Genomic DNA, 12,148 nt, shown 5'->3' with positions numbered 1-12,148 from the left:
ATATCTGTTTTTTTCTTAGCTCTATGAAGGATTTTCAAGTAGTAGGGATAGTTATCAATACAACTATCATGAAGAACAAAAAAGACAAAAAAGACACACAACTCTAGACCTACAAGTATGTCATTGTCGTGGAAAGAAAAGTGTGAGTTGGATAATAGAAAAGATATTGTCCATAAGAGGATCTAGACCAAACATTTCTAGTTGAAGGGAGGGAAATGGAATGAATGATTTCGACAGTGGAATAATAGCCTAGAATTTTTTTTTCCTGTCATAAGAGTAGTGAAGAATTGTGTGTTATAAAATAATGCATCAATAAAGACACATAATAAGAGAAAATCATACATGAGTTGTTAAAAAGAGTAAAATCAATGAATAAAATAAAAATGATGTATTAATATTTCCATAATAATAGTAAAGAAAGTTTATAGTGATAATCATTGCAAAGAAGTGATCAAGCTCATTAATAAAAGTAAAAAATCATTGATAAATTTCAAAAGTTAATGTCATAATTCGATGCTTCAATAATGTAACAAAAACTAATGATAATATGCTAGTAAGGAAATGACATTTATGTCGTGTTAGGATAATAGAGATTATAATCTTTACTTTCATAAATGAAGTAGGGGTATAACACACTAATGTTTGTTTTGAAGGGGTAAAAACTAAAATAATAAGCATGTATATTGTTTGAGAGTCTAATAGGTAACCAGAATTCTTTTTACAATGGGTCCATATTTTCCATTATGGGAGTAAATGAATAGATATTAGATCTTATTTTTACACATGATGTATCTATGTGAGCCCATTCTTAGTTTTAGAACTATAATTTCCATACATAAATGAGATTAGCTTGGTTCAAACTCATATCCAAATTCTTTACATGAGATTAAAAATAAAATATTTTTTTTGGTAGTTTTTTACATGAGCTAAATATAATTTCAAAATATGATAATAGCTCTATACTACAAATCAAACATTCTTTTTAATTTACCAAAATTATTGATATCTCCTCTTGGGTAAGTTACTAGTAAGAAGTTGGGCATCTATTTAAGGACAAAATATATGTTTGAATGCATTTTCAATTCAATAAGAAAAATAAATTGTACTTTGATTTCATATATATATATAATGACACACTGATTCTTGTATTGAAATTCATATTTTTATATTTTTTAAAGCAATAAATGAATGGAAACAAAATTGTAAAATATTCCCTCCATAGAAAATATGTATTTTATATTATTTCAAATTAACTAACATAAATGAATAAAAGTACATTTTGTGATATCTATAGAAACTTCGTGTTTTTTTAGCATTCTAAAATAATTAATAAATATGATCAATAATTCATTATATTCGCACACAAAATAGTTACATTTGTATATAATTTCAAATATTTAATAAAATGTAATCAAAGTTGTATGGCTGTATAAACATTTGACACTCTATACTATATTAAATGTACTTTAATAAAAGAATGAAATGTACACTCGCATCTCCACATACAATTTATCCTCGAGCCTATCATCAATATCCGAGCTCCCCAAATATGAAGTCGAAATAATTTTCCTCAATGAAAACTTTGACGCGCAAAATTTTAAGGTAAGAATATGATAGATCTTTGAATCTTTTGCCGCCTTGGCGACCGAGATAACGATATTTCAGCCCTTATTTTCAGACTATACTTTTGCACGATATTGTGCTGCACGAGGTAAACGCGCGTACGGCAATTCACTTCAATTGCTTTGACCAACAAATTCTCGATTTTAATTTCCCAATTTTACTTTGACAAAGTAATCGAGACCAGATCAACGGAATGCCAAGTCTGTTCAAATTCTTCCATCTTCCTTATCCCATCTTACACTCTCTATTTATATCCACTGCGTTGGAACTTTTATAACGAAGGAAATTTGTGAATCAGAACATCAAAAAGAGATCTCTGTATTAACTATAAAGAAGACGATCTTATTTATTCTTTTCTGGAGAGCCGGAAGTATGGTGCTATCTCATTTAGTTGTGGGTCATAGTAACATCATATCTCCACACAACAAAATCAATGGAGATGTTGAAGACAAAACAAACCATGAATTAAAGGTCTCTGATATGTGGCGAGATATCCAGGGTGCAAATAACTGGAATGGTATGCTCAATCCCATTAACCCCTTTCTCAAATCAGAGATACTCAGATATGGTGATTTTGCACAGCAGTGCTACGATTCATTTGACAACACCCCATCTTCCACATATTATGGGAATTGTACGCGCAGCAAAAGCAATCTCGGCCAGCGACTGGAACTGCTAAAGTGTGGGCGTGGATATGAAGTCACCAAATACATATACGCCAATACGAGTCTTTTGGACTCCATTTTTGGCGAGGAATCAAAGGAAGGGGTTGCCTGGATGGGTTATATTGCGGTTTGCAGTGACCCAGTTGAGATAAAGAGACTGGGAAGACGTGACATCGTTGTTGCATGGAGAGGCACCCAAACTGCCTTCGAGTGGATGCAAAATCTGAGAGACATATTGGTTCCCATTCTGACATCAAAGGCGACAACATGTTCCAACATCCAAACCATCTCAAATCCAGATGTGAGGATTGAGAAGGGGTTTCTCAGCTGCTATACTTCCACCGACGAAGACTCTGTTAGATGCACGCTTAGCGCAAGGGAAATTGTAACGGGGGAGATAAGCAGATTAGTGAACAAGTACAAGGAGCGGGGAGAAGAAGAATTCAGCATAACATTCACTGGGCACAGCTTGGGAGCTGCACTTGCAACACTGAGCGCATATGATATCAAGGAAACCATGGTGAATAAATACGGCTGGACTTCGATCCCCGTCACGGTGTTTTCCTTCGCATCTCCTCGCGTAGGGAATCTGTCGTTTGCCCATCATTTGGAAGAGATTGGCGTCAAAGTGCTGCGTGTGGTAAACCACAGGGATCTGGTTCCGAAAATTCCTGGGGTAGTTTTCAATGAAAAAATGGGATGCCTGACAACGCTTCTGCGGTGGCTTCCATGGGCGTATGTTCATGTTGGAGTAGAGATCGCTTTAAACAGCACCAGGTCGCCTTTCCTGAAGCACACGCTCAACCCTGCAAACTTCCACAACTTGGAGGTTTACTTGCACGCACTCGATGGGTTTCAAGGTAGTCACAAGCTGCCCTTTAAGCCTTCCGGAAGGGATCCAGCTCTAGTTAACAAATACTCTGATTTATTGATTGAGAGCCTCCACATCCCTCGCAAGTGGTGGGTGAAGAGAAATAAAGAAGTGGTGAGACGCATAGATGGCACGCTGGTCTACTCTCCCACAACTCCAACCCCAGTCCCTCTTCCACAGATTTCCCTCTGATCCATTCCATTAACTTTAATTGTTTCTTCCTTTCCTTCTCCGCGGCCACATACAAGAATCCCATTATTCCGGATACAAGAATTGAATCCCTACTATAAATCTTAACACAATCGAATCCAGAAACATACCAGTACAATATAATAGAGTCTTAACACAATCAAATCCAGAAACATACCAGTACAATATAATGGAGTGTAGAAATTTGTTCTCTTTAAATGTTCTCAATGTTAATGTATAAATTAAGTCAGCTGAAATAAGGCCCTGATTTTGAAGACTTACAATACAATTCAAATTTGATAAACGATGCTTCGTCGTGACATAAACCAGGCACCAGTTTCTGAATGTCTTTATATATTTTATTGCAGTTTCGAAAGTCTATTGAAAGTACAGTGTCCAAACTTTTAAAAGTACATTAAACAACTTAGGACTACTGAGAGAAATAGGTACTGCATGTATATCACAGGAAGAAATAATATGAATTCTAGCTGAGAATAGCGCACACCAATCATATTTCATGAATGAAGTAGCAATCTTGATAAGCTAAACCGTATAATACATTTTACGTACAAATAAAAATCGCATTCTAATGATAAGCTAAACCGTACAATACATGGTGAATGTTCTAACCTCAACATATTTTTATCATTTTAAGAGGTATTGAATGCAGTTGATACTTTGGTCAAAAATGATTTAAAAGTCAATAATGGTTTTTTTTTTTATCAATTAAGCTAAAATACTAAAATACTAAAATTGTACAGATTAATTATTAGAAATAACTAAGTAAATCACTCAAAATATAATAGAGAATGTATTTTCAATAGAGCCTATAAAATAATCACTAGTAATTGTAGAAGGAAGTCATATCACAAACACCCAAAAATTAAATTGTATTAGAAATTATCTATACGAGTTAATTTTCCATAATTTATAATTATCTTTTTACTCCTAAAAATTGTCTAATTATAATGTAATAATAATGTAATTTAGTAAAAGGTGGAGCCATTTTTAAGAAGTACTTAGAATCTTGCTGCTCTAAGAGTAACAATTTTCATATTGATTACATACGGAAGAAAGCAATACTACTAAAAGAAATTGTTCTAAAGTTTAATATAAAATGCAGTAAAAGATAATATCAATTTATCCAAGAGCACACAATATAAGTAAATTTGAAGAAAAAAATCTCTCATAATCATTAAGAAGAGCTATTTCCTAAGATGAAACATTACTTACCTATATCTTAAACTCCACATTACTTTTTATTTTCTATTTTAAAATTTTAGCAATAATTAACAAATACAAATAAAAATAACCGTGCATAACCATTCTTGAAAGTAAAAATCTATACATAAAATCTATAATATATATTAAAAAAATTCTATAAACAAAACCATAAGAATTCATATTTTAAAGTTTTCTATTATAATGAAAAAAATTAATTAAAAAAGCATAAAGTGACGATTTTGCTGATAAAAACAAGACCGCCTACAAATAATTCAAATGAGCCTATAGAAATGTGCATGCCGCCACTGTAGTATTATTATCATTTCAAGAAGACAATATTCCATTCATAGTTAAATGTAGGCGTGCAGAGCAGGTTAATTGTTAGCCCTGACATTGAATTTGTCAATTTTGAAAATTAATCTAATGGTGGACAAAACAACGAAGCTGACGATGTGTGCGGCAACTCAAATGACGTGGATTGACAAATACAAGAGAAATTGCAAATGGGATCGTTGTCTTTATTTATGAATTTTCCTTAAGTTAGAATGTCATAAAAAATGAATTTTTAAATGGCTCTCTTTATTAATGAATATATTTTCAACATTGAGCATTCGTGAAGGATTCCGTAATCTAATATTGCTCTATTTTAGATATACTCACTCATGGAGTTTTTCATTTAGTTTGTTTTTATGTGTAGAACTTATAATATTATAATGTTTTATAAATTTTCACTAAAGAAATTCTTTAGTTTATTCTAATGATATATTTTTGTAATATATATGATTATAGTATTTGATTTTATTAGTATTCAGCTATAATTGTAAACTCAAATTCATTGATCCATATTTCATATATAATAGTTCAAACAAACTCATTTATAATAAACAAGATTAATTTAAAATAATATTTCTTAATATAAACCACAAGAAATCCATCTACTTTTAAACAAACTTATCTTTACCAAACAAGATTGATTTAAAATAATATAACTTCTTAATATAAACCACAAGAAATCCATCTACACACAACTGTCACATGATTGTCACATACGTACAAAGTTTCCATATAACATGAATGAGCAAATTGATTTGGTGTGCTCTCCATCTCTAGCATAAATAGTAATGGAGGGTCAAGATACTGGCATGTTTTTTATTTTTATTAATGTTAAAGAATTTGTAAATGTAGAAAAAAATCTACTCAACAATTAATATTGAAATGTTTGTTTATGGCTCGTTTCCCAAACATCATTTAATCGACTTGTGGCCATGGACATTCTAGACAAACACTACCTTTTCCTCAAGATTGATGCTCTATTCAGAATGAAACTTTTAATTCCACTATTTCTTATTTAAATTTTTTTAGGAAACTCAAAGTCAAGGTCATCATGTGCAATTACAGTCTCATGTTAGTGCATGATTAGTGGTAGGATCACATAGTTCAATAAAACAAAGATTTATTCCACAACTTGCTCAATTTTCATAACACCATTTAGATGTGCGCTGATGGTTGTTACAGGCAGTTTAGTATGTGTTTCTCCATCATAGGACTTTGTCATTCTTCTAGTTTATTTCAATTAGCAATTAAGGAGTAGATGTTTTTAATTAAAAAAAATGGTTTTACAGGGATCTTGAAACCCAAAAGTTGTTACATAATATAGAGCTGTAAACAAAACAACAAAAGCCCAAAATTAGTACTACAGGCAGCCACAAGGCTAGATCGAATGACAGACAAAAAGCCAAGAAAAAAGCCTACAAAAACCAAACATCCAAAAGATAGATATTGATAGTCCTCGACTTACTCCTTCACTTTCCTTTCAATGTCTTGCATTATTTTCACTGCTTCATAGGCTTTCTGACACTCCTTCGCCATTTGCTCATGTTTCTTCAAGCAAGTCCTATCTAGCTAGCTAGGGGATATGTCTATGATGGTTTCATCATCCTTTATGTCTTCATCTCTATCCTTATTCTCATTATTCTTTAGAAGACCCCTAGCTTTGATCTTTCCAAGAAGAGTAACAATGTTTTCATTGAGAGAGTTCCGAATGGAGATCATCTAGTTAGCCATATTATGGTTATAAGTCTCCAAATTTGTCATCTTTTTTTTAACCAACCTAATAGAATCCCCCTGATCTATCACATTTCCTCTCTCAAATTTCTTCCTTTGGATTTCTAGTTGTTTCATTCTTTCTTTTATCTCCTCCAATTCATGAAAGAACCATTTAATTGATCTGAAATTATCTATAATGTTATTTCTTGCATTGTTAAGCAGGTTCATTCCCACTTCCCTCGCATTATTAGTTATAGCCACCAACTCTAGATCAATGAAATTCCTTCATCTGGACCTTTTTTTCTTTTTCTTCTAGGATTTGTCGATTCATGGCTTCTCTCACAATCCCCATCTTTGAAGTTTTGACATTGAATTTTTCCAAGCTAGATGCCTATCTTTTAGAACCACCTCTCCACTTCCTTCCCCCGTTTTCTCCTTTTCATGCTTTTGAGGGATACTTGGAGAGGGTGGAAGCACCAAAATCTCTAGACCAGAAACAGTTTTCCCCTCTATAGGTATGTCCTCCTCTTTCATCCTCCTCTATTTCTTTATAGGGTTTTCAACCAGCTCCTCCCTATCTTCATCTTCCTTGCACTTGTTCTCCTCATCTGTATCCATGTCTTCACCTTCTTCACTATATTCCTCTTCCCCTTGAAAAACAATTTTGGTCCCAAGGCCCCTGGGATTTTTCCTACTCGGTGCCTTTAATGGAGTAGGCATATCCTTATCTTTACCCCTTGCCTTCTTTCCAGATGAATGGAAAGCTTCCTCCTCCTCTGAGCTTATACTCTAAACCTCTTCCGAGTCCGAGGAGAAGTTAGAACTTCTTGTGTCCTCAAAGGAAGCCCCAACATGAGCCAGAGTTTTACTCTTGGATTGAGCCTTAAAATGCTCATAAATCAAGAGTAGTAAACCCTCATGTAGGGCTAGGTTAGAAGTAGGTTTTTTCTTGTGCCCAAAAACACTCCTGTGCATAGAAGAATACAAATAAAATGGAAAGAAAACCTTAACCCCATAACAAAAATGATTGGTTAAAACAAAGTGATGGGTTCTAACCCTATTGAATCTAGTGTCCATAGATATATATTCAATAATGGCCCTGAGCACGTACTTTTTGGAAATATAGATGGAGTGATTGAGAGGGGGGGTGAATTAGTTACCACAAAAAAAAATCCATAGATCCCTTAGATGTCTGATAAAACTATTTACTGCTGTCACTTAGTAAACATTTTTAAAATGTTGTAACTCGGTAAATGTAGTGTATGTTAACTTTAACAGATCTTAAACATTCACAGTGATTAACATGCAAGCATACAAGAAATAACATGAACACATGAGACACTAGATTTAACGTTGAAACCCAATATGGGAGAAACCACCAAGTAACTAGCTATTGATTTTCACTCTTCTGAAGTGAGCCCTGTTAGGAGCCAACCTAGTTAAAGGTCACAAAACACACTATTAGGTGTAACCTTGTTAGAGGATTATAAATGGCTATTAGACCAACTCTGCTAAGAGATTTTGAAATCATTGCTAAAATGGTAAGAAAGTAACAATGAAATAACCTGAATGAGATGCAACTAAATTGCAGATTATGGATCTCTATTCTGCTTCACACTAGATCCTTTCTGATCAAATAAAACTTTGCTGCTCCTCAAGCATATTTGACTATCCTTCAAATTCACAAACACTTTCCTCTCCAAAAAATCAACACACTTGCATACTCGCTCATACATTTAGAATTCTCAACTTGACCTTTTATTTATACCTTGCAAATTATCAAGTCAACCCAATTAAAACTTATAATTACCGATAATTATCACCTCAGTTGGCTGCAATCAATACTTGAAATAATTAAACTTCATTTCCAAAATTAACAAAATCCTTCATTGGCTGACCCTACTTCGTAAACACTAATTCTGAAATGATTTCCTATGTTAACCAATAGAAGCTCGGTTAACACTATAAACCCTACAAAATTATTTGGCATCCGAGTGAACTCAGTGAACACTAACTTTCCTTCATTAACCATGAGAGCTCGATTAACACTACTTCTTGCCACATTTTCCTTCGATGCCCGAGTGAGCTCGGTAGACACTATCTACATAGAGTAATTTCTAGGAATGCTTGGTAGACACAAAAAATTACTTTGCTGACCAACTAAGCTTGGTAAGTATTGTCTGCCAACTGATATGATATTTGTGTAGCATCAAAGACAACACACAATTAGACAATTGTATCCAATAATCTCCCACTTTTGCATTGATGGAAACACAACATGTCATAGCACAATGAAATTTGAAAATAAGACTTTCTTTGATAGAAAATTTCTCCCTCTTTGATTTTATGCCACAAACATCTCTAATGTAGTAATGTCCCTCTATGAAGGAATTACATAGCTTCTTCTTCAAACAACAAACTCTTCCCTCAAACAAATTTTAGGAAGATATGACAGTAAACTCTCCCTCTTTGACAACACATGCCAAAGACAACACATACCAAATGAGTATCAATGTACCTTGAGTACCGATTCATATGCAATATTCCCATGACTATGTTGCATCCACTGATAGATCTTCAACTTGGTTCATGTTGATGCATCACTAAAACTTTTTTGTAGTGAGCTTCAGATAGGGGAATGACCCCTAACTTACCTTTTAGATACAAGAATGATTCCTTAGGTAATGGCTTGGTGAATATCTCTACAATCTGTTCTTTTGTATGAACATATTCCAATCTAATTTCCTTGTCCTGCACCAATTCTCTAAAAAAGTGATGTTTTATAGCAATGTGCTTGGTTTTGGAATGCATCACTACATTCTTTGATATGTTAATTGCACTTGTATTATCACAAAACATAACAACTAGTTCTTTGATCACAACCTTCACGCCTTCCAACAACTATTTAAACCAAACAATATTAGAATAGTTCACTGTTGTTGCAACATACTCTGCTTTTGCTTTAGATTGGGATGTGCAATTTCTCTTTTTACTTGTCCAAGATAACAACCTTTTTCCAAGAAAGAATGCTCCACCACTTGTACTCTTTCTATCACCAATGTTTCCTTCCCAATTAGCATTAGTAAACACTTTTAAGTCCATATTTTCTCCAAGTTTATACCATAATCCATAATATTTAGTACCTTTCAAGTATCTCAAGATCCTTTTGATTGCCATCATGTGATTTTATCTGAGTTTTGCCAAGAAACTATCCATTATACCAAATGTAAGAGCAATATCAGGCCTTGTATGAACTATATACTATAATTTCCCAATCATTGATATGTATAAGGTATGATCTACCTCTTTTGAATCATCATCTTTGGTAAGCTTCAGTCTAGTACACATGGGTGTTCCAACTAGTTTTGAATCTTCCATACCAAACTTCTTGAGTATCTCCTTGATATACTTAGACTGAGTGATGTAGACACTATTCTTGATCTGCTATATCTAAATACCAACAAAGAACTTAATCTCACCAAATATAGACATTTTAAACTCTTTGTTCATTCTCTGCACAAATTCTTTGCATAGATCATCATTCCCTATAAACAAAGTTTCATCCACGAATATTTTTGCCAAAACAATCTTGTTATTTGGTCCTTCCTTAATGTACAAGCTATTGTTATCATTAGTTCTCTAGAAACCAATCTAAATAAGGTAGTTATGCAATCTCTCATACCATGCTCTAGGATCTTGTTTCAGACCATACAATGCTTTTTGTAATTTGTAGACCATGTCTCTTTTATTTGGATCAATAAAACCTTTAGGTTGTTCAATGTAGACTTCTTCATCAAGAATACAATTGAGAAACATTAATTTAACATCCATCTGATATACCTTAAATCCTTTATGTGTTGAATATGCAAGTAAGGCCTTGAAACCTTCCAATCTTGCACCAAGATCAAAAGTCTCACCATAATCAATTCCTTCTTCTTGAGAGTCACATTTACATATCAATCTAGCTTTATTTCTTGATGCTTTACCATTTTCATTCAGTTTATTCCTGAATACCCATTTTGTTACAATCATATTTTAGTCTTTAGGCCTAGGTACAAGAGTCTAGGTTTTATTCTTTTCTATTTTCTCTATCTCTTCATTCATATCCTCAATCCAACTTTCATTTTTCAATGCATATTTGACATTTCTAGGTTCAAAATCAGCAAGTAAAAACTCTCCTTTTATCTTACTTCCTGTCATAGTACCTTCTGATTTGTCTCCAATAATCTAATTTGGTGCATGATGCCTCCTGACATACTTGGCCAATATAGGTTCCTTTCCTCTTGAATTAATTGCATTGTCATCCTCTTGAACTTCAACTTCAAGTTTTGGCTGCTTAGACTCGGTAGGCATTGGCTTGGTAGCTTTAGGATGTGACTCGAGTCCTTGTGACTCAGTTTGAACTTCTTGCAACTCGGTGACTAATGAAGACTCGAGAGTAGAAGTATCCTAATTGATAGATGTGTTTGGTAATGTAGCAGTTTCAATATAAACAAATCTCCTATAATCCTCTAGTTCATTTCTTCTTTCCTCTTCAGTCCTTTCTATAAACTCATCAACTTTCACATGTGCACTTTCTATGACTTTGTGAGTAGACAAATTTAAACATCTATATTCTTTACTCTTGCAAGAATATCCCAAAAATATACCTTCATTCCCTTTCACATCAAATTTTCCTTTTCTAGATTCTTTCAAGATGTAACATTTACTTCCAAATACTTTTAGGTAACTTACATTGGGTTTATAGCCATGCCATAACTCATAGGGAGTTTTGAATGAGTCCTTCTTTAGCTGTACTGGGTTTAAGGTATGAATTGCATTGCTAATAGCTTCCTTCCAGTATTTGATAGCAATGTTCTTTTCAATCATTAGTCCTTGCACAATTCATGATAGATTTTTTCCTCCTTTTAGCTATTACATTCTACTCAGGAGTTCTAGGAGCTAACACCTATCTTTTGATTTCTCTTTGAATGCAAAAGTTATTGAATTATTGGAGATGAATTCACCACCTCTATTTGATCTTAAACATTTTAGTCTTTTCCCTATTTCCTTTTCTACTCTTATCAAATACCATTTGAACTTCTCAAATGCTTTTGACTTCTCTCTTAGATACATAACAGTCATCATTCTAGAGTAGTCATCAACAAAAAGAATGAAGAACTTTTCTCCACCATAGCTCTCAATTCCAATAGGTCCACATAAATTAGTATGCACAATTTCCAAAATATCTTCAAATTGATAGTTTTTAGTTTTGAAGCTAATCTTTCTCATTTTACCAAATTGACAATTCTTGCATACACCAATATCAGGTTTCTTCAAACTAGAAATGCCTCTTACTCTCCCAAATTTGCTTATTTTCACCATATTATCCAAATTTACATGATATAACCTTCTATTCCATAACCAAATTTCTTCAACATGAGCAATTAAACATCAGCACTCACCAAGATCTAGACAAAACAAGTTACCTTTTGTTTGTTTGCCTAATCCAATCAGCTTTCCTTTGTCATCCAATAGTCTAGCCTTGCCG

The 12,148-nt window shown here is 33.4% G+C and overlaps 1 pseudogene; it reads left to right on the top strand.

The window, feature by feature from the left end:
- Positions 1–1,907: 1,907 nt before the first annotated feature.
- LOC149537575 (phospholipase A1-Igamma2, chloroplastic pseudogene) lies at positions 1,908–3,674 on the top strand (annotated as a pseudogene).
- Positions 3,675–12,148: the final 8,474 nt, after the last annotated feature.

The sequence above is a fragment of the Cupressus sempervirens genome, chromosome 9 (assembly GCF_028749045.1).
Source record: "Cupressus sempervirens isolate cs-2001-9-10 chromosome 9, ASM2874904v1, whole genome shotgun sequence".
NCBI classification, from domain to species: Eukaryota; Viridiplantae; Streptophyta; class Pinopsida; order Cupressales; family Cupressaceae; genus Cupressus; species Cupressus sempervirens.
This window is presented reverse-complemented; position numbering and strand designations above follow the sequence as displayed.